Source organism: Panthera onca, chromosome C2 (assembly GCF_046562875.1).
Source record: "Panthera onca isolate mPanOnc1 chromosome C2, mPanOnc1 haplotype 2, whole genome shotgun sequence".
Classification (NCBI taxonomy): Eukaryota; Metazoa; Chordata; class Mammalia; order Carnivora; family Felidae; genus Panthera; species Panthera onca.
Window position 1 is genome coordinate 61123538 of NC_138347.1, and position 23209 is coordinate 61146746.

Genomic DNA, 23209 nt, shown 5'->3' on the forward strand with positions numbered 1-23209 from the left:
TCATTTTCCAAAGCAATCTTTTCAATGCTCTTTACCTAAAACAAATAAGCAGACAAAACAAAAAACAAACAAACAAACAAAAAACAAAAAACAAAAAAACCTCCCCACAACTTATAGGATACGCATTACAAGTTAAAACCATGGTATTTTCCAGTGATCCTTTACAAAATATTTAAGGACAGGGTCAGAAGAAATGAGCTCAAACCCCAGAAGGTAGTCAGGTGAACTGAAGGGAAGTACTTCCCTTTGGTGGTTATTAAACACTGGAACAGGGCTGCAGAGAGAGGTTAAGGAATTCTTCCTAGCTCTGTTATCCTATAATTCACCAAAGGCGCACAATGCTCTATGCTGATGAGATGAGTTACATGACATCTCCTCCCTGGTTCAATCAAAGGGAAGCAATTTACATCTCAAACCAGTTCTCTCATCAGTGGGACATAAAGACTGCAGAACAGAGACACAGCAAATGTGCTTATTTATACAGCATCAACTCAGTTGCCACTGTTCTTTATTATTTTCCTTTGCTCCCTCCTCCTCTGTATGGTGGCCATTTTGAATAGGATGCTTTAAATTCTAAAGTGAGAAAAATACAGGACTAAGAACAATTCAGGATCAAAATTAACTAAAGATTTCTTGTGATTCTGACAATCACTGGCCTTTGTAGTGTCAGGCCAATCCCTTTGTTCCATTTAAAAATAAAATTGGATTCCCTTTGCAGACCACAAGAAGGGAATTAGAAGATGGTTAATGGAAAACTCTGGAAGGTAGCCTGACAAATGTTTATTCACTTTCCAGGCATGCAATTCAGTGGTACATAAGTGAATGCAGTGCATTTGTCAAAGAAAGGCTATGTTGAATGAGTGTGAGTTCTTCATTCATAAAACAAGCTTATTTTACTAATAGTCTCTATTAATCTCAGCTTAATTATGTCAGACGTTTTGCACTTGCACACAACCGTGAAAATCGCCAAAAGTGCATTTACTGCACCTGCTTAAATGCAGTCATATCCCTAAAAACTACTGCAGGAGCAAACGCTCCCACAGACATGGCTTTTAGGCAGAATATGGGATTATGGCAGAGGGGTTTAAATACATGAGGTAAAAATGGTAATCATATTCATCAAGTACACAAAGAAGTAAAAACAAGAAGCTCTAGATAATTCTTTTTAGTGGACTCACTAAAATAACAATAACAGCTTGATGAAGAGAACATGATTGTCGAAAGCTTGTCCATTTTACATTTTCTCTTTACACAGTGCAATAAAAAGGGAGCACCTGCAGTTTCTACTTGTGTTTTTTTTTCTTCTTCTTCTTCTTCTCTGATGTTAAAAGAAATCATGGGCCATCATGTTTGTTTTAGGAGCTAGTAGTCTAATCTCTAATACACATTCCCTACCCCAAACTTACATTTGAGCCCTATGGGAATACCTGTGCTGTTCAGAGGCGATCTGCAGTCTCAAAGTACAGTCTTTGCTTCACACCCCTTTTCTTCATTCAAATACGTCAGCCCTTTATCACTTCGGAAATTCTGCTCAAACAGGGCTTCTCTGTCATGAGCCTTTTTAGACAAAATATGTTGTGATTTCCATTATTTGGTTGCATCTACTTTAGTATAGATACCAGCTGCTACAGCATCACCATTGTGGTGTCCTAATACTTATCCAAAAAAAAAAAAATATCTTTAACTACACATTGTGGATATTTGAAAGTGCCTAAGAAAGCCATAAACTTAATTACATTGGAGAGCTGGTGTGAGCTCACATGAAATTTGAGCTATCATTATTAAAAATAGAAATTGCATTTACTTAGTGCTTCTTACAGTATACCAGTCAGCCTTAAATTTTCAAGGTTTTATAATGAGACAAAACAATATTTTTAAAGAAAAAACAGAAAATGAAGAATTTAATAGAAACATTTTACATGTCAAAAGAATCATTCTTCCTCTTTGTCCCTTTTTACCTCCCTTTTCTTCCCTCTTTTCTTTTCTTCCCTCTCTTTTCTTCCCTCTCTCCTTTTCTTCCCCTTTTTTCCCCTTCTTTCCTTCTTTTCTTCCCCATTCCTTCCTCCTTTCACCCTCCCCCCACCCTATCTTCTTTAATTTGGGGGAGGTGGTATTTAACTTTGAGTAAGGAAATCATATTTTTGTTTCAGAATCCATATGCTTTTACTACTCAAAGCACTGAGTTAGAGGAGGAATGAATTCTTATGGTATTCTTTTTTTTCCCCTCGGAGTCTAGAACTATCCTTCAGGTATCAAGCTATTTCCAAACAGTCCTACAACAGCCTCCAATATTCCACACTGTAGTCTGTATTATATCTTGGGAAGGTAGTCTTTCATAAAAGACTGCAATAGTCAGTGAAGAACTATTTTTTTCCAATTATTTTTGTAAAGGCACAGAGTAAATGACAGTGGAATTAGATAAAGCAAAGGTTCAAACTGAACTTCACAACTACAATGTCACTAACAGGCATCATCTGCTTGCGGTTGGTTCTACATATCTAGATTCAAGTCTGAGGCTTTGAATAATCTTTAATAGACAAGACAGGATAAGGGACTAACTCGCCTTTCATGTTCCAATACTATAGAAGGTATTGGAGAAAAATTTCTTTCCACTGTGAACACCATATATACAAAATTCTGAAATTATGTCAAAGTGAGGATCTGATTATGTGTTTTACAAAATGATTTGCCATAGGCTTCCACTGAGGAGATAGCAACTCCAAGTATGTCAAAATTTAATTTTCTTTTATCTTCATAAACTTTTTAAGAAAGGGTGCCATAATATAAGATATGTCAGTATCTTCAGAACAAGCAGAGGTTTCCCGAGGCAGAAAAATATTATGGATTATAACATTACAACAGATGCTCCTCATACTCCTGCATCCAACAAGATCGGTTCAACCAGTGGGCAGAAGGTGCTTATAGGTGATCATGAGGGTAGATGTTTTCTAAGTGGAGAAAGGCTAAAAAATAAAAGAGCACCTACAGGTGTGCATTCATTCATCTCTCTTGCCCTACAGTCACCCTGCATCTCTCATGGATGTGCATTAACTGTCTTGTGGCACTACTTCTCAAAGCACTCTTGGAGGACTAAACTTCAGGTGTTACTAGGAGAGATTTGATCCTGTGCCACCAGACAAGGCATTCAATCCTTCTATGGTTTTACTAAAATCAAAAATAGCATGAAGACACCTTAAAATCTAAGATTGGAACTCACATTGTAAGGATGCCTCAATGTCTTCCACCATATAAGGGTGTATAAGGAAAATTAAGTGTACATCATATGGGTCAGTTTCTACCTGGCTCTTCAGGATTTTAGAGATTGTCAAAGGTCGTAAAGTATTCCTTCTTTCCTGGGACACGCCAGGCCAAGTCCCACCTCAGGGCCTGCAAACTTTACCTACGCCTAGAATGTTCTTTCTCCAGAGATTGGCATGTTCACTCTCTTCCTTTTGTCTGGTCTCTTCTAAAATTGCCTTTTCAGGAAATCTACACTGAACTTAATATTCTAAAAGAGCTTGCCACACCCCACCCTTGCTACCATACCCTGCTTGATTTTCTTCATTGTATTTATTCTTTCCTAAAATTATCTATTTACTTGCTTCTTATCTGTCTTCTCTACTAAAATATAAGCTTGGTGAGCCAGACTTGTCTTATCCCCTGTGGTGTCACTAGTGCCAAGAACTGTGCCTAATGCATATGGTGGGTAGTCACTATTTACTTGTCAAATAAATAAAACTTACAGCTAAGATACTCAGCTTTGAATTTTACAATTTAAACTCATTCCATCTGCTGAAGAGAGAGCATCACATACAATGACCCTTCACAGTCTAGACAATGTTTGAAGTAAACATGGAAGAATCACTATTCTGGGAAGAGTGTCTTCAGACCTGGTTTAAAATCACAGCCTGTTGCTGTGGGACATTTATGGTCTGCCATTTTGGTTAGACCACTGAATGGATGGAGTTAACCAAAGGGCTGACAAGACCCACACACTCACACACACACACACACACACACACACACACCCCAAATAAACCCCACAAAACAACAAATCAAACAAAAGCCCTTGTTACTCTTGGAATTGGAGGGCATTACTACTTTAGTCCAAGACCACAACAGCTAAAGAAGAGAGACGAAAAGCAGGACTTTGGAAACCATTTCACCAGAGCTGCCACCTGTCATTTATATTAGAAGAAGCAATCATCCATCTGTCCAGACCAGAGAATCATAAAGTCCTAAATATCATATACTGACCCCAAACTAGTGATTTCTTAGACATGTTTTATATCACATAATAATGAAAGGGCATGATCTTTATTTATTTTCCTTAGATATACATTGAACATTTTCTTTAAGGTACATTCAACTTTTAAAATATGAACACCAATTAACTGAGGTGTTTTTTGGTAGAGGAAAAAATGTCTATCATAATTTTAGCGGCAATAATAGTTCTGTATATTTCTCTTAGCAAATTTAACCTCACATTTCTAAGCACTATGCAAACATTAATTTACTAAGTTCTGCTGTGTTCTCCATGTGAATTAGATGATCACATCTTCATTATTTTCAGGTGAGAATAACATGGAAGGGCTCATAGCTTGCCAAGACCAAACAGCAATAATAATAATAATAATAATAATAATAATAATAATAGAGATACCTTTTTCTTTTTGAAAGGGAAGATTAATGAAATAAAGTAAGAATATACCTAAAATAGCATATGCTGATAACTCAGCATAGAGGCTAAGGGCTCTGAATAAACATCCCTGAAAATAGTAGAGTCAATCTTTAAAAAGAGCAGTTAGCAATTACTGAGCATTCAATATGTGCTGGGCACTGTTCTAAGAGCTAGAGTACACAAGGACTTTGTTTCTTGCTCACCACTGGGAACTAGGACTGTGCCCAGGCCAGAATGTACGGTGAATCAATACTTGTGATCAATGTATGAATGACAGAAGAATCCTTGGTTCCAAGTGACTCAATTGTCTAGATTTTGTAACACAACCTGTTTGTATGTTGGGAACAGCCTACACAAATGCTTGCTCTTGGAAATGGGGGAAAAAGGAAGAGATTTGACTTGACCTAATGTGTAGGTAAATCTAGGGTAACAATGAGTCTTTTTATAATAGAGTTCATCTATTTAATAAACATTTGTTGAACACACACTATATGCCAGGTATTGTAAGAGGTTCTAGAAATAAAGACAAGGTGCTTGTTGCTACAGAGCTTAAATTATTGTTTATGTGTCTGAGAGGAGGATATCTTTGTATATAATGTAATTACAAGGCAAGAACTTTCTGTAAACCAGTGATTCTTGTTTGTGTTTACCATTTTACTATCCTAACTTGCTAATGTTATGATAATTCAGCCCATAAGGAAACTTCAGCAAAATGTAGGTGTACTGATTAATTAAAACGTATCTCCATAAAATGGAGTGGCTATCTGACAATTACCTACACAAATTGATTAACGCATGGAAGACCATTTAGGCATGAGGATGAGTTCTGGAAGGTATGAGTCATCTATTTTACCTACCTATACTGTCAATTCTCAGCTTCATCTATACAAGTCTTCAGCTTCATTTGGGCTGTCCCAAATTGGAATCCAGATGCAGCTCTTAATAGATAAATTTAAGGATAACACCATTTCAATGAAAAGAAATAAGTACACAAAATAATATAAGACAAATAAGGTCTTCCCAACTCCCTATCACATATGGACTAATTAGAAAAGTTATTGCTACGAAGGTTGGCAGTCTCACGCGTGTTCACCCTCTGGGACTATAACATGTGCTACTTCCTTCTACTACACAAATTCTCTCAAAGCATAACTGACCAAAGTATAGCTTGTTGAGGAGTATGCATAAATGAATTAATTTCACTCTGATAATCCACTTGAGATGTCTGGTTTCTCTAAAACAATCTCAGTTCTTTTGGCTTTACTTTTACATGAAATTAAGCTTTTGCTCGTTCTCTCTCTCAAATATAAAATAAAACACGAGAAAAAAAAGGAGGGATGCCTGGGTGGCTCAGGCAGTTAAGTGCCTGACTTTGGCTCAGGTCATGATCTCACTGCTCATGAGTTCAAGCCTTGCATCGGGCTCTGTGCTGACAGCTTGGAGCCTGGGGCCTGTTTCAGGTTCTGTCTCCATCTCTCTGTCTGTCCCCTTCTTGCACTCTGTCTCTTTCAAATATAAAATAAAACATGAAAAATAAATTTTAAAAATTAAGCCTTTGCACATATTTCTACTTGTAAACTGACTCTTCACATATGCTATGGAACCTGAGCTCTGTAAGAAAACCAAGGGGTCCAAGGCAACCTAAGTTTGACGTTTAACCATTTCTAGCAGCCTACTTAAGGTTCCTCCTCCAAAAATAAAGCTGAAATATATGTTTTAGCTGGGAATTCAGCAATGCTGGCAAAACATTCTAAGTACTTTTTGGCAAATGAAGAAAATTTTAAAAATTACATTTGATTTTCAGTATATTGAAATCAAGAACTAAATACAGGTAACAGATCTGCTTCAACCTGCTGCCCTGTGCATTTGTAATACTGAAATTTGATATCTAAAAATTACTCTTGTATACAGAATTACTCAACATTCCCTTTCTGTTTACACACATTTATGTCAATGATACAACAGCCTCAGGCATGCTTCTACCAATCTCCCTGTACATGTCCATTGACACTGTCTCTATCAAATTCAACCCAATAAAATTAAATGGAATTAAATAAAGCAGTCTGCTTGAACCTCAGTCTTTCTCATCTCTTATTGTATTGTATGTCTTATCATTTCTTATTTATTTAGCTAAGGCAAAAAGGTTTCTAGACACAATTACATTTTCTTTCCTGGTCTCCTATTAAGTATTTTTTTCTTTGAGTAATGTTGTTCATGTCAATTGCCACAAATAAGTAAATAAATAATCCTAACAGTTCTATGAAAATAAAAAGGATATGATAAAGTAACTGCTATCTCATACCAGAGAAGACATTTTCATCTGATGTTTACCCACAAAATTTTCATCTGATTCCATTCGTTTTCACATAACAATATCTACAACTATTGCCTACTTGCAGAAGATTCCAAGTTGTAGGAGGCAGGTGGGTGGTAGGTAACTCAGAGAGAAACTTGGTAAGGAAGGTTTCCACCTCCAGCTTCAGGAGTTAAAGTTAAAAACAAATCAATGAGAATACAAAAGTGGTGACGATGAAACGCAATTCACTTCCGGTTTCTACCCCCACTCTCAGGCAAGAAGGTGCCTCCCATTTCTCCCCATTGTTTCCACATTCCCCTCAACCTGCACATGGGTTTTATGTTTCCCCTTCAAGGCTACCCTTAATATTAATTTTAACCTGATTTCAAGTGTTAATAAATATTTTGTAGTGAGGGGGAAATAAGACACACAATGATTTTCTCTGGAGTGCTCTTTGCCTAAGCAACATCCAGATGACAACCAACCTCTCATTAATCTCTTGAAAAAAAGTCAGTAAGTTTCTTATGTCCTTCATACAGGATTGCTGTTTATTATAAATTGTGCTGAAGGACCCCACACACAGCAAACTGAAGCATGTGGCATTTAATCCATCACACAGAAGGATCAAGGATTGAGTCAATACTTCTAGGGCTTCTACCCCCCCAACTATGCATTTCCATGGTGCCCATTTCCATGGTGTTTAGACCTTCAAACAAACACATTTGTCTAAAAACAAATACATATGTAGGAAAACAGTTCTCCAGGGCTCTTGCCTTTTCAGCGGCTTTTGGTTGACAGATGACAAATCAGATACAACATTCTGAAATTCTGAGCCTTCTTGTCTTATATAGTGGAGAGAGAAATATCTGGTCCCAGATAGTGGATCTTTCATGGCTTCTATTAAACACGCAAGAGAGTTACAAAATGAGGTCCTAGGATTTTCATCCCACAATGGACTCCTCCTTGACTTCTTTTCACCTCCCATCCATTGGTTTCAACTTCATTTTGAGTATACATGCAATTATTCTGAATGAAAAACATTATTTTTATTCTCTCTCTCTTTCAAAAAAACAAGTTTTCTAAGAAATTTGTTTCAAAGCAATGCTATCTATAATATGTTAATGTGCTTTTAATACTTTTCTAGATTTCATAAATCTTACCCATCTTAGGAACAGCTGGGATAATTTGAAGGCAACTGAAGAAATCTCTCCTCTATAGTCTTCCTGTGGCTGAAATTCTATCACTTAAAGTTTATAGATGAAAGCAATATCCCTAGAAATCTTTTGATTCTTTGTTAGTCTGGGAAGGATACTATTTTATTCCTATCTTAGAGATGAGGAAACTAAGACATAGAGAAGTTAAGCAACTTGCCTAAAGTTTCTCGGTAAGTCAAAGAGTCAAGATTTGAACTCACGGAGTCTAACACCAGAGCCTTAACTATGACATTATACTGCTTCCCTGCAAAATAGAGGTTAGCAGAGAAGAATGACTAAATGCCTCATTTCACCACTTACTAGCTATGTGACTTGGGCAAGGGTCTCAATCTCCCTGAACCTTTATTTCCTTGTGCAAATAAAAAGTAGCTAGCCTTCACTGAGTACTACACTATGTCCCAGTCTTCAAAGCTAAGTGTTTTATATGTATTATTTCATTTGATTCTTACAATAACTCAACAAGGTATATAATACTATCATCCCCAATTTAGACATGAGGAAACTGAGGTTAAGTAACCTGCTTATTGTTAGACAGCAAGCGGGGGAGACGGAATTTAACTAAGGGCAATCTCACTATAGAAATCATACATTTAATCATTAAATTTGGTGATAATAACCAATAGTATTTACCTCATTGAGTTTTGGGCTTTATTTTGGCCAGGATTAAATTAGGTAAACCATGTGTGATGGTTACTTTTACGTATCAGCCTCACTGGGCCACAGAGTGCCCAGATATTTAGTCTGATATTATTCTATGTGTATCTATGAGAGTGTTCCTGGATGAGATTAACATTTGAATTGGTAGACTGAGTAAAGCAGATTGCCCTCCCTAATGTGGGTGGGCCACATACAATCAGCTGAAGGACTGCATAGAACAAAAAGGCAGGTCCTCCTTGGAGTAACAGAGAAATCCCCTTAACTTACTGCCTTTGAACTGGGACATCAGTGTTTTTCTTTCTTTGGATTCTAACTAAAACACTGATCCTTCCTGAGTATTGAGCCTACTGGCCTTTGGACAAAAACCATCCCATCGATTTCCTGGGTCTCCAGCTTGCCAACTGCAGATCTTGGGACTTATCAGTCTTCATTATAATGTGAACTAATGCCTTAAAATAACTTCATATATGCATAAATACAACTCTGTACATATGTATCTCCTATTGATTTGTGTATATGTATAATGTATATAGACATATATATCTCCTATTGGTTCTGTTTCTCTAGAGAACCCAACAAATAATGGCATGTAATGTGCCTAGTGTCTGACATACAGAAATAGTCAATAAATGCTTCTTAAATTTCTTTCCCAAGTAAAGCCAACATAAAAGAAATTATAAAAGGACAAAGCCTCCTTCAGTAATGAGAGCAAAGATCAGTGCAGAGGAAGAAGATGAATAGTCTGTGGGCCCTGGGCTCTTAAGAAAGGAGTGGGGGCAGAGGGGAGTGGTTAAAACACAATTTGCAGCAGGTCAGATGCTTAGCTTCTTTCTGTAAAAGAAGAGATGGTAGAGACACTGGTTTGATCTAGAATAAAAGCTACTAGCATCTTTCCCTAAGTAACATGGAAGGGAATTTTGGCTCCCTACCATAATGACAAACTCAGTGAGAATACAGAAGTGAACTTCTCCTTACAGAGGTAAAAGGTTACAGGGAATGAATTGACAGAAAAGGTCAGGTTTGTTTAATGCCTGACTTACAGTGCACTAATCCAACCAATCCAGCTCCTACATATGTACTTTGTTCCCAGCTATAAACTATGGGGAATAAAAAGACTTCTCTATGGAACAGGTTAGGGCCCCAAGTTTTTCAGCTAAAAACATCCTAGAAGTGGCATATTGAAGTTTCCTAACGTATGTGATTTACACTGATACCCTTGAAATACTGACTTAATCACTCCTATCCACCACGGCCATCACTCACAAACATCTCTCCTTGAACGTCTCCTTCTAAATATCATTATTCAGTTAGGGTTAGCCAGTAACGTGACCTCAAGAAGTCCACACAGGAGGAAAAAAGTGGGCTTTCCTCTTAAGAGAGTGTGTGTTTTGCCCATCATCTGAGCTAAAAAACAAGGAAGCTGCAACAGCTGGGAAAAGAAGGAAAAGCAATTTAATTCTTTAATTGTTAAAATAGAAAATAAAAGCAATCTGTACAATTCCAATGTGTGGCATCTATGCTGATTTTCTCAAGGAAAAGTGCTTATTGTCAACCAAATCCCCAGAGTAACCACAGCTGACACACTTCTCAGCATTAGAACGCTTGGCAACTGGAAATAAGGCCTGTTCCTTTCCCAGGCAGATGAAAAGCCAGGCCCTCCCCAAACAAAACCAGTGCAGCTTTTCTTGACTCTTCAGCTGCCTGCGTGTCTTCTGAACATAGCAGTTTGTCCTGTGCAGTGGGACTCTTGTGGAGCAAATGTATTTGGCCCAAAGCACCAAAACCAATACAATGAATATTTCTATTCTTTTGGCTACTTTAACTAGGAAACCCTTACTGCCCACTCAAACGTTGCCACTGCTGATGTACACATAATTGTACAAAGACCTGAGGAGTACTGTCGATAAACAGAAAAATAAGTCCTGCTAAAGAATGCCTAAACATGCAAAGGAATGCAAATCCTTTACCATACACAGGATCTTTGTTTATACCAGTTGCGCATGGCCAATAGAAGAGGCCATGAAAAACACTTTTTAATAAACAAATTGTCATCTCGCATTAGCTTATACCAATAGAATTCTTCCAAGGTTTTTTTCATAATAAAATGTGTATAGATTGTTTTGATTATTTTTCATTCTCATCAGAGGGAAAAAAAATCACCTAACTTAAAGTGTTTCCTCTTGTGCGAAAGCAGGAAGCCAATTTCAAAGGCTACCATTTTAATAACAAACGACTTCATTTATACTTTTGTTAAAAAACAAGCCTATTTCCTTATCTGAGTTCTATGGAAGTCTTTCTTACTTTTCACACATTAAACTGCATGTGTGAAATTCTATCAGTGTTATTACCAATATTTATTCCTGATGGCCACAGCTTTTCTAATCTTTGTGTAGCCATATGTTTAACGTTACATAATCCAGTGGGAATTCCTTTTTAAAATACAATAAAATAAATGTGGGTTTATTAAACTATGTTCTTTTTTTTTTAAATGCCAAAAGTAAAAACACAAGAAAGTTTCCCAAATGGACATTAGATAATGTATACAGTTCACCTTATAAAAGATGTTATTTATGTCAGGAAGTCTTCACACAGACCTGGAAATCCCAGCCCTGGGGTGGCACCAAGTTCCCAGACACATCAACTGAGGTATGTCCACATATGTCAGTAGTCAATCTTACAGAGAATGATTTCTTGACACAACAGTTACGCTGGTTGAACTATAACTAATTCCTAAATAACAACGACAACTAACAGCGTTTTATCAGATAATGTTTACTTGCTATCATTTCTTATAGGAATCTTGATTAATTACCTCTCATCCTCCAAAGATTATTCCAAAACATAATAGTGCCTGAAATAAAAAGTTTTTTCCTCTGAACCTAAGCATGAATTTGCTGTGGTTAATATGAAATTGCTTTGCAGAGCTGACCCCTCACAAGTAAAAAAACATGAATTAAGAGCAGCATGTAGGTGAAATGTACTAGAAATCAGGCCATCTTGAGGGAACTACCATCTGATATGGATCACATACTAGTCGGCCATCATCCTTCCTCTCTTGTATTTTTCTGGTGTTAAACTTAACATCAAGAACAACTGATAAACAGAGCATAAATCACAGAAGCCCACAGATTCCTGAACACTGGGATAATTCTGAGCCTCACTTCTTCACTGTGTTGTGTTGGTGATGGAGGTGGAAATGTGAGAACAAAATAGTGGCAATGTTTTACCTAATTTTGATTAAAAAAAAAAAAAAGCTGCCAAGGAGAGAAACACACTAAAAAACAAAACAAACAAAAGAAAAAAAAAAAACAGCCCATTTTGTTTAGTTTCTCAAAACAAAACAAAACAAAACACACCAAAAAGAGGGAGAGAAGAATCCCTCCTCTTTGTCTTAGCCACATTGAATATGGACAGAAACAGTGCCCTAGAATCTCTCTCATTTTCACCTCCAGCACTGATCTCTCCTCATCCTGTCTTTTCCTCACAAGTATCCCCCACTCCTTTCTTCTTCCCATTGTTCTTCCCATCTCTGTTCTTTTCCTCTTATTCTAGTAAACTCTTGCCACTCGGTAAATCATCTGCCCCTCCCCCAGCCAAGGTCACTTTTCCGGTTGTTTTCCATTCCCCTGGTTCTACATTACCAAAGTCCTGACACTTCACCAGCATGAACAGAATTCTTAAAAGGAAGGGAAGGAGGGGAACTGAGAAGAATTTTCTTCTGTGATAGAAGAAAGTCAAGGGATATGAGCACTCATATGAAAATATGCAGGCCTCAAATTTTGTAAACCACTTGCTGCTATCCTCTTATTAAATCCTCTGCACATCGCATCTCCCATGTCATATTTTGGTTAGTTATCAGTCATAGATAGTTAACTTTCAACACACAGGGTAGGGAAGGTAGGTTACTCCCTGGCCTCTTTTTTTCATCAGGTCTATGGGTCTACATCTACACCCCAAATGTAAAAATCCATTAAACCGATTTTTCAGTATCTCCGCCTTCTTACAGTCTTCTGATAGCCATCATTTTATTTTTATTTTTAGAAGACCTTTTCACCTTCTTCTGGTCAGAACAATATTGTTCTTATTCATTTTCCTTTCCTTCCCAAATATCTTACCTCTGGCTTAACGTTACATGTGCTACTAGTACAAAATTCATTTTTCTCATTAAACAAGACCATCGTCTTCAAATCATGAGATCCAAACCATCCAAAGTAGGAGCCCTCTTTAATTATAATCAATAGAAGTGACTTAAACTCATATACATTTAAATGAGAAGTAGAAAGTGATGTTAAAGGGTACATGGTTCAGGAAGATGAAGTGAATTATTTAAGGTCATAAAGCAAGTATGGAATCCAGCTTGGACTTGGATTCAGACCTTCTTTCTGACATGATCCCTCATTGTTTTTTCCTTGCATTCATTGATTGCTAAATCTCACCATTTCTTTTTTCACACATAAAAAAGCTACTGTCCGTATTCTTGTGACATAGTGTTCTCTTGAACACAAAAATACATTCATGTTGGAAAGTGAAGATTATTCACACAAAACATTAAACAGCTTGTAGGCCCTTCATAATACATTCCCAATTTAACTTTCTAGACTTCCTTTCTGTCACCTGATCCCCTGCTTTCCTGCCACCAATCAACTGTTTGTACACATAAGCTCTTATTCCTGCATAAAATTTATTTTTCTTCCCTCTTTCCTCCAGGAAAAGAAAATAAGAACTTTTTTTTTAAAGGGCAAACTTAGACATTATTTGTTCTTGGAAGCCTTCCCAGTATCTACTACATGAAGCCTCAACATCTTCTCTTCCTCAACACTTTTCCTACTCGTAGATCATATGTGTTACTGTTTTAAAACTCTTGCCCCTTGTTAGCTTGTGAGATTCCTCTTGGTAGAGCACATGATAAATATTGGGAATACAAGAATTAAAGACACTATCCTTGCCCTCAAGAAGTTTCCAGTATGGTCAGGAAATCGAAAACATAAACAATTATAGTCCAGCTCTGACTTAAACAGCATATTTCTGTATAATTGACTTGAGTTACAGTTGCACATATTTTTTTGTGTAATCAAGGCTATATTACATATGGTAAACACAAGTACCCCAAAATTGACTCAGAAAAAGCAGGCAAGTAGTCAATGTACATAAGAAGGAGAGCAAGGAGAAATAAACTATAAAGATGTAATGGGAGAAAAAAATACCAAGTTAATTGAAGTACAGGCTTAATGCAAGAAAAAGCAGCTTGGGGAAAGGAAGCAAGATATTTTTGGTAGCAAGAGCCAGAAAGGCTACAGTTGCCAGAAATGAAAAAGGGACTGACTATGGAGCAAAGCTATGTTCCAGGGTGCCGCTGGGCATTGACTTCAGTGATTTATATAGTTTATTTCAACTAATACTCATAACCACCCTGTGAAATAGGAACTATGAGGAAACAGAGGCTCAAAGCAGTTATGACTTGCTCAGCTAGTAACTGAAAGAGCCAGGATTCAAACTCAGTAACGGTGGATTCCAAAGTCCACCCTTTATATATTCAATTTTGACCTAAATCCAAGGAAGCTGTGTCCACAGAATTAGTCAAAAATTACCTTATTTTCTCAAAGATCAAAGTCTAAGAGAGACTGTGTATGAACCTAAAGCTCTTCACATCATTAATAGAGAATAAATTCATTTTATAGTATAATCAGATTATCTAAATAACTCTAGCACAGCATATTTGAAATGAAGATACCTGGGAAACCATCTAGTACAACTTCTTATTTAGCAAATATAAAGATACTAGTGCTAGCTAATTGAATTATATAGATTACTAAGGAGAAAAGTTTTGAGAAGGAATAAAGTACAAACTCTGTGTTCTTAAGCCTGCAGATCATGAGAAAAATACCATCTTGTCCTGTGTGGGTGAGCTCCATAATGCTGGGCACTTGTTTCTTTTTGAATAATTGCATCTCCATTATTCAGGATGGTAAATGGTACTGTTACTGGCACATAATACACATTTTATAAAATAGTAGTAGTTTCATAAAGGGATGAGTGGGTCTGTGTGTGGGAGTGTGTGTGATGTGGGTGCAAGTGTGTAATTAATCAGAAGTTTGGACATATTAGCTAAATTAATTTTTGTTTGCCATTTGGTTCATATCATTTTCTCCTTGAAACCTTCCAGCAACCTCTTAAAATGCCTTACATAGCAAGGTCTCTGCTTTAAAATGACTTCATCAGAAATCAAGTTTAGTATACTGTCAATGAGTGGAACTGGCAAGGTATCCTTTGGGTAGAATCATTGGGAATTTTTTAGACTTATCAAGAAATAACTCAAAATACTTTTGATAAAGTGGTAATATGAACATTTCATCTTCATCTTAGTTTTGGGGGGGATGGGGAACACAGAAGCAATGTTTCATTTCTAAAACCATGTTCCCATGAAGCTGAGCAGAAGGACTGCTTATAACAGAATTTTCCAGCCAAATTCTCAAAGGGCCCCCAACAGGCTTTCTCAATTTGTGGGCGCTGTCCTCTAACAATCTATTCCTTTCCAGACTCTCCTTGGAAACCAAAGATTTATGACATTCTCTTCATATTTTAAAATGAAATTGGTCCTGTTAAAATAAAAATGAAAACTGAAGGCCTGTCTTTATTCCAATACCAGTGCTGTCTGGACAAATCCCTCATTAATATGTCCTACTCTGAAGATATCACCCATGACTTTGCCTCTGTAGGAGTCTTACCATTATTTGGACATTTCCAGAAATCAAGCTCACTACAGGCATTTGTGAAGATGAGCTGTACTTAGGCAGAGGCCTGAAAAGGAAAAGTAAATAAATACTTGGTTTATCAGGTTGTAAAGGGGGAAGCAGACCCTCCCTTTTATAAATGACTTCTAAATCTCCTGCTCAAATTCCAGAGTAAAGGAAAAGTCACATGGACCGAACATATTTCTTTAAAAAAAAAAATGAATATTCACTTAGTAATCCTGAAATGCTTTCTGCTCTTTGAATACATTCAAACAAGTGGGTATCGCAGCATTTCACTGATAGCTTATCAAACCACAGAATAGAACAGGAGGAGTGAATAAAAAGGGCTTTCCTAGGGGAGCTCCATGGTCATTGTTCTATAAAAACATATGAACATATTGCTATAAACTCATCTTCACAGGAAGTCACCCAGCTTAATAAGCACAGACCTGCAAGTTAATATTAAAATTCACTTTGATTTCTGCAGCAACAAGGCTGATCCAACTAGGAGCTATTACATAAAACTCTTATTGTCATATTCGTCATCACCACCCTCAGTAGAGACCACTGCCAGCACCAAGAAGCCCTCAGTTCATCTCAGGAAATATGCTACACAGACGGCCATCCCACTAACAATGTGGTGGTGAGATGGCCCTGTTTATTTTATCAGAATGGCACTCCTTTAATTGTTCAATTCTCTTTATTGATGTCCTCTTTCATGTATAGGTCTATTAGATTCTACTTCCTCTACTGTCCTCCCAGGAATTGGTGCTTGCCAACTACAATAAGTTGTTTTGACAACTTGTCTAGCTATACAATACTCTGTTTCTTTCCCTCTGCAGTCTTTTTGGCTTCAAATGAGTGCCTTCAAAATATAGCAGAGACTATCCAACCAAACTACGCAACAGGGGGAAAAACAGCTTTCGATGCGTAAGCACCGTCCTGCCAAAACCGCAGTCTTTCGTGTGCTCATAGTTCTCTCTCCTTTCCTCCTTATTTTTATGGAAAAATCCCCTTGCTATCTTGTCTACTCCTATCTTAATAAGGAATGACTGCCGTGACTACCCCATCAACCAACGCCATTCACCGCCAGCACCTCTGCTCTCCTCGTGTGCTTCAAGAAGAACTGATTAGCACTTTGCATAATTAACCTGATTAGCACTGTGCATAATCAAACTGATTAGCACTTTGCATAATTAAAAAGAAATAATAATAATAACAATAATAAGCACTAAGTAATATCAAAAGCTGTTAGTCCCACAGCCCTTTGGTTACCTCCAAGATGAGTTCGGTAGGGCATATTTTGCACCTTCACATGGAAATCTTTTCTTTTACTCAAAGTCAAGAAAAATACATTAAAATGCTTTCAATCCATAGACCCATCATGATTTTAATATCCATATCAGTTATCAAAATAACCATTCTTGCCCATGTGTGCATTCCTCAGTTTCAGCCTTGCATATTTTACCCATATCAAAATGGACAACAGGTGGCTATAAAACCAAATAGATAAAAAATGTTTGGAATCAAATTAGAACAAGGATGTATGCTTCTTTCTTTTTTTAATTTTTTTTTTAGTTTATTTATTTTGAGAGAGAGAGAGAGAGGGAGAGAGAGAGAACATACGTGCAACTGAAAGAGGGGCAGCAGAGAGAGAGGGAGAGAGAATCCCAAGCAGGCTCTGCACTGTCAGCATGGAGCCTGATGCGGGGCTCAATCACATGAACCATGACATCATGACCTGAGCTGAAACCAGAAGTTGGATGCTCAACTGACTGAGCTACCCAGGCACCCCCAGGATGTATGCTTCTTATGTAGCTATAGAACTATCCTATGCATTGTTTCTGGGTTTTAATGAGGTATATGAAAAGAATTGGACAGCCTTTCAGGAAAACCTGGCTCTGATATTTACCCTGTGACCTCAGCTAAGTCACTTAACTTCTCAGTAGTTCAGTTCCCTCACCTGTGAAATGGAAATAATAAGGCCAGTTCTGAAACCTCAAAAGTTGCTGTGATAATAAAATAAAACAGTAATTTAGGAAGGTACTTTGTAAACTGTAAGGCACTACCTATACATGAGATTCCCCAATTCTAGGTCTCTAAACCTCTTATCCCCTAAATTTTATTTCATACCATGGACAATCTTAAACATTATGAACAATAATATAATTTTATATATTTAATGCCTTAGAATTAAAAAGTTACAAAATTTTTTGCATACTTTACCTTATTTCCTATTCAGTAGCTGAATGTGATTAGAATTTTGATTTGGAGTTATAATTTAGCTTTCGTCATTCATGTATCCGTTACACAGCTCTCTCATTTGTCTTTCTACAGAGGTTAAAATCAAGCTGTTGCTGGAAATGCATAAGAGAATAGAAGAAAATCTAGTATGTTTGTATTAACTTGGTACTGCAACTTAGAGAATTCTGCAACTTGCCTTTTCTCTACCAACCATGGCCAACCATCTGCTCCTGGTGACCTTCAAAGGATTCATTCCTTCCATCCCACTTTCCTCCAGGAATCTAGGAAACCATCTCAGATACTCTTCAGTCAGAATTTCTCTCTCTCTCTCTCTCTTTTTCTGGCGCTCCCATAATATTTTAGCTGTAACTCTACTGTGTATGGTTTGCTATGTTTTAAGTAGGTGGTATGTGTCTGATTCCTCTGGAACACTAGGAGCTCCCAGAGAGAAACCACTCTGGCTTTTCATCTTTGCCCCCCACAACAGCTGCCACAATGAGTGATGGACATGGTAAGCACTTGACACATTTGTTACTGTGGGCTTGAGGAAACTAGACAGTAAAGTATGTATTTCACTGTGTGCTTAACCTGTAACTGCTATATGCAAATCTGGGCAATTGCTTTACTAACTGTTTGCTGGGGACTACAAAGGTATTTGACATACCCATAACCACTTTATTGGCCATTAAAATGTTTAACATATGTCAAATTACTTTTTTTTTTATTTACTCAATCATTCATTTAGTCTTTCAAAAATAAATGTGAGTGCTTAGTAAGTGCTAAGTATTGTGCTAAACATTCAATATAGCATTGATCAAACTCAAAAAGAACTGTTGGTTCCTCTAAAGAAGTTTATAGTCTACGTATCTTTTAAGGAGCCTACAGTAGCTTTTATAAGGCTGGGGTGGACTAGCTTGGAAGGGGAACCTTAAAGTAGCCAAGATCATCAGTTGCAAGCTACCCACCATGGAGCCATAAGCCTCTCAACCTAAAGGAAAGGAACCCACAAAAGCAGTCAGTGTTCCTGAGCCAATCATCCATTTTACAATTCATTTAATTCAAGAAAGAAAATGCTGCTGTGGAGATTATTCAAGTCCAAATGTTCCTGGTGAAGGTGCTTCCAGTAATTCTGGGAAGGAAGCCAATCCCCTAGTTTTATATGTAAATATTTAAAAAACACACACATATATATAAGCACAAAGGAAAGGTCAGGAAGACGTAAGTCTTTTAAAAATCTATTTTAATAATTTTTTTCTATAACTGTCCACAGAAGTTTGGGCTTTTTTGTAGCCTTACATTTTCTTTTACACAATACACCTGCTTTTTTTTTCTAAACTAAATATTTCTTCCATCTAATGACTCTCTTTATTAGACAGCATCTAATTTGCATACATTTACATACAATTTAACTGCTAGCTTGTGAGAACAAAGAAATGGCTCTGTATTGTACTGAAGGACAATACTCAGTAAAGGAAGGTATAAAAACCAACCAGCTCAGTGACTGTGTAAGCTCTTTGTTTCAAATATACCAGGCTTTTTTTTTCAACATACCAGTTAAAAGGGGCAAAAATTATTTCATCAAACAATGAAAGATACAGCACTACTTTGTTTAACTGCCCATTTCTTCCCCAGCTTGGTTACTACAATTCAGGGGTCCAAGTTCCCTGAATCTACTATAATTTCCTTTATTAGATTTGATGGATTCAATCCCTCCACATATTTTTGTTTAGAGTCTTATTCCTAAATCCACCTGGGATTCCACTGTGATAAAGCTCTGTTCTGATGCTAATTTGTGCTGCCACAGGCCTTGTTCCACTAACCGTCAGGGTAGATATGACATGCTGTTCACCAGTGAAAAATGCCTACCCTTACCCTTAGTAAGAACAGATTTTACTGAGACTTCAGGGCTTTCTGTACGTTATGAACCAACTCTTCAAAAGAAATGTTTTTCAGCATCCACTGGGGAGTAGATGGGAAAGGAAGACCTGAATATAGGGAGAGAATATATGCTGAAGGAGAAGTGAGAGATAAAGAGTTGAGTCAACTGCTCTCCACTTTGCAATGGCACCATTTTTGTAAGTCTCCAAACCCGGAAGACTACTGAGAGATTTGAATAAGAGAAGAAAAGAAAAAAAAAAGAAAGAAAAAAAAAAAAAAAAAAGAACTGGAAACCAGGGGTCCTTGATCCTCCTTTGAAAGTGAATTCATACACTCTGTGACACAGGGTAAGTCACTATGACTCTTCTCTGTACCTCTCATCTTTGACGCATGGAAAGGGAGATTATAGAAAGCAATCTTGAAGAGTTTGTTCAGTGTTTTGTAAATATTAACTATTGAAAACACATGAAATAAGTAATAAAGCTGCGGTCACAACCAACTGAAAATAAACACTAGAGGGATTTGAGTTTCTGAAATGCCATGTGTAAAATACCACAAAAAATGAAATATGGTATACAAAAATACTTTAAAATTATAACAAATGATACAGATATAAGGCAATATAGGACAAACCAAAAAACATAAAGCCGCATATGAATTGGCCCCACAGGCTCAGTGAAAATATAATCCATAAGTGGGTGCTAAAAGAGGTCATGGAAGATGCATTTTCTTGGAAATGCATTTAATATCATTAGTTTGGCCTGTTTTCTGCATCTGATAATGCAGATTTACAATTTTAATGACCAAAAGAGGTGTGAACTTGTCAGTGATAAGTGAAGAAATTCTACCACTCTGTGGGGCTGCAGAATGCCCACATGATTTGGAACCTTCAGCAGCCAAACAGATTGCACAATCTCTACCAGCGATCTTGAAGCATGTCTGATTTTTCCACCTGGTGAGAAGAAGCCTGAGTTAGAGACTTGTATTAATGCTGGAGTGCTGGCGTAGACCAAGTCTGCCAACTTCCTAACCCATAAGCAATTCCAAATAATGATCCAAAATAGCACTTAAAAGAAATGATGAGACGCTGTCCTTTTAAAAACCCCTAGGTACTGACTAGATTCTAGTCCCTATAATGAGGGGAAAGGAAGGAGTTGATCCGCTGAAAACCATGACTTAGCTCGAAAAATCCTTAAATTCCAGGGAACCTGGCCCTGACCCCCATACCCCATGCTCCATGACAGATTGAGGCAATCACCTCGTGACTGTCAGTAAGTTTTACGTGTAAGTTCTGTTTCTAAGGCTCATTAGCTATCTCCTGTTGATATAAATTTGAGGTTGTACTTATTTTTCATGTCACAGAATATTATCTGTTGACACCCAGCATCAGACCTATTTTCTACACTCTGACAGATTAAATTCTGCCTTGTTTGTTTGTAAAGCATCTCCTAATACTAACTCAGCCAACATCACCTGTGTTGGAGGTGGTTAAGATCCACCTCCCCAAAGCATGTTACCACGGTGACAAAGTAGTGACCTAATTTGCACACACCTGCTGGGTTAATTGGGCCAAAATGAAAGATGATATATATGCTCAAAATCCAAAACTGATTTTTTTTCCTCAAAATTAAATATTTGATTTTTTTAAATTAGCAGTTTCTAAAGCTAAGTAACATACTCCAGGTGTGCATTTGCCAGTTAATATACCCTGAATGTTTCATGACTCTTGAGGAGCAAAATATATTGAGTGATGAATACAAATCTTTTATGTATTTTCTGTGTGCAATGATTAGTATGAGTAAGTGGTCTCAATCACTGAATACATGGGGTGTGCCTGAGGGGTCAAGCCATTGCCTCAAAGCAAATAGGGACATTTCAACTGTGCCAAGTTAACATTCAGAGTCTGAACTGCTTCTGAAAATGCAAGTTCATTTTGGAGCTACTCTCCATAGCCTGTGGCAGCCTGCAACATCTCCTAGACAAAAACGTCACTTAACTCTGGTTGACCTCCTCTACCCCTCTGTACTCATCCTTCTGAGACCACTGATAGTTTTTCTTTGAGCCATATAAAGTTACATATCAAGAACTGATTAAGATATGAGCAGACACTTGCAAAGACTGCTGACCAAGCCGCAACAACAGGTAAGTGGTATAGCTAAATGCGTCAAAAGCTTGAAAAACGCATATATCTGTGACTCTATTCTGCTTATAGTAATTTATCCAAAGGACATAATCGGGGATGTTCATAAAAATGTGTACATAACAACATTCATCATATGTTATATTTTTAAATTTTTTTAATGTTAATTTATTTTTGAGACAGGGAGAGACAGAGACAGTGAGCAGGAGAGAGGCAGAGAAAGAGGGAGACACAGAATCCGAAGCAGGCTCCAGGCTCCAAGCTATCAGCACAGAACCCAATGCGGAGCTCGAACTCATGAACCGTGAGATCATGACCTGAGCAGAAGTCAGATGCTAAACCGACTGAGCCACCTCGGTGACCCATATGTTATTTTGAATAGAGAAAAACTGGAAGCAACTTGCATGTCCAAGAGTAAGAGATTGGCTAAATTATTATAACACATCCATTGAGTGGAACACTGTAAAATCAACAAAAAAATCATGCCACAGAAAATTTATTTATTAACACAAATGTTCACAATATATTGCTAGTTGAATCAGAATCCACAATCACGCAGAGTATAATCCTATATTTTTGAACGCACACATACACACATCAAAATGTTAATAATGATTGATCTTCTAAGTTACAATCATAATATCAAGGGTGATTTTATTGTCTTCTTTTCTGCTTTTTTTGTGTTTTCCAAATAGTTTTACAATGCTGATGTCTTACTTTTACAATAGAAAAATGAACATTCTATTAAAAATAAAGGGTAGAAAAAAGTTAAATTACATTTCCTGATTCCTCTCCCTCACTTAGATTTCACATCTCACCTGTCCTTAGGTCTCTCCTTGTCAATTCCAGTCATGAATAGAATAGCTGTTAAATTGAATAATATTCTTTTATTGCTAAATAGTCCACTCTTCTAGCTTAATTATTTACTTTACTTACTTACAAACTTTCAAAAATGAAAGCCATCAGACCCCTTCTAGTCTTTGAGCTGCTTTTTAAGCTTTAGAAAAGCAAAGGAAGTAAATGCCCTTTGGTAATGAAGGTGACTGGAAGGGAACTTTTCAAGGTACAAATATGTCTATTTATCACCTGGCTATTGCATCCTGCTTAAATTACAACGTTCATACTTTGATTTTATTTGTACAGTTATAAGGTCTTACTGATAAGTAAGTGCTTCTCTTAAGTAAGTAAAATTAACATTACCATATGAACTGGAATTACTGTTAAAAGTATCTCGCTAGGGGTTTGATTTATTCTATGATGCTTTCACTGATTTAATCATTGCTGGAATTATCAAAATACAATAATTTATTCTCACAAGTAAAAAAGTTTCTCAGGATTTTCCTGTCATAAACAATAGACATCAGTGAT

The 23209-nt window shown here is 37.0% G+C and overlaps 1 protein-coding gene across 41 annotated transcripts in view; it reads right to left on the bottom strand.

The window, feature by feature from the left end:
* Positions 1–23209, bottom strand: part of ZBTB20 (zinc finger and BTB domain containing 20) — a 785665-nt gene that overhangs the window by 539619 nt on the left and 222837 nt on the right. For 7 of the 41 annotated variants that reach the window (XM_060640781.3, XM_078453025.2, XM_060640793.3 and 4 more), the window contains one exon: positions 15574–15646. The exons of 32 other annotated variants lie outside the window; for them this stretch is intronic. The gene's annotated coding sequence lies outside the window, so the exon portion shown is untranslated. Of the gene's footprint in view, positions 1–15573; positions 15647–17805; positions 17937–23209 lie in introns of all 41 variants that reach the window. 2 more of the 41 variants (XM_078453020.2, XM_078453019.2) reach the window with 1 other exon arrangement.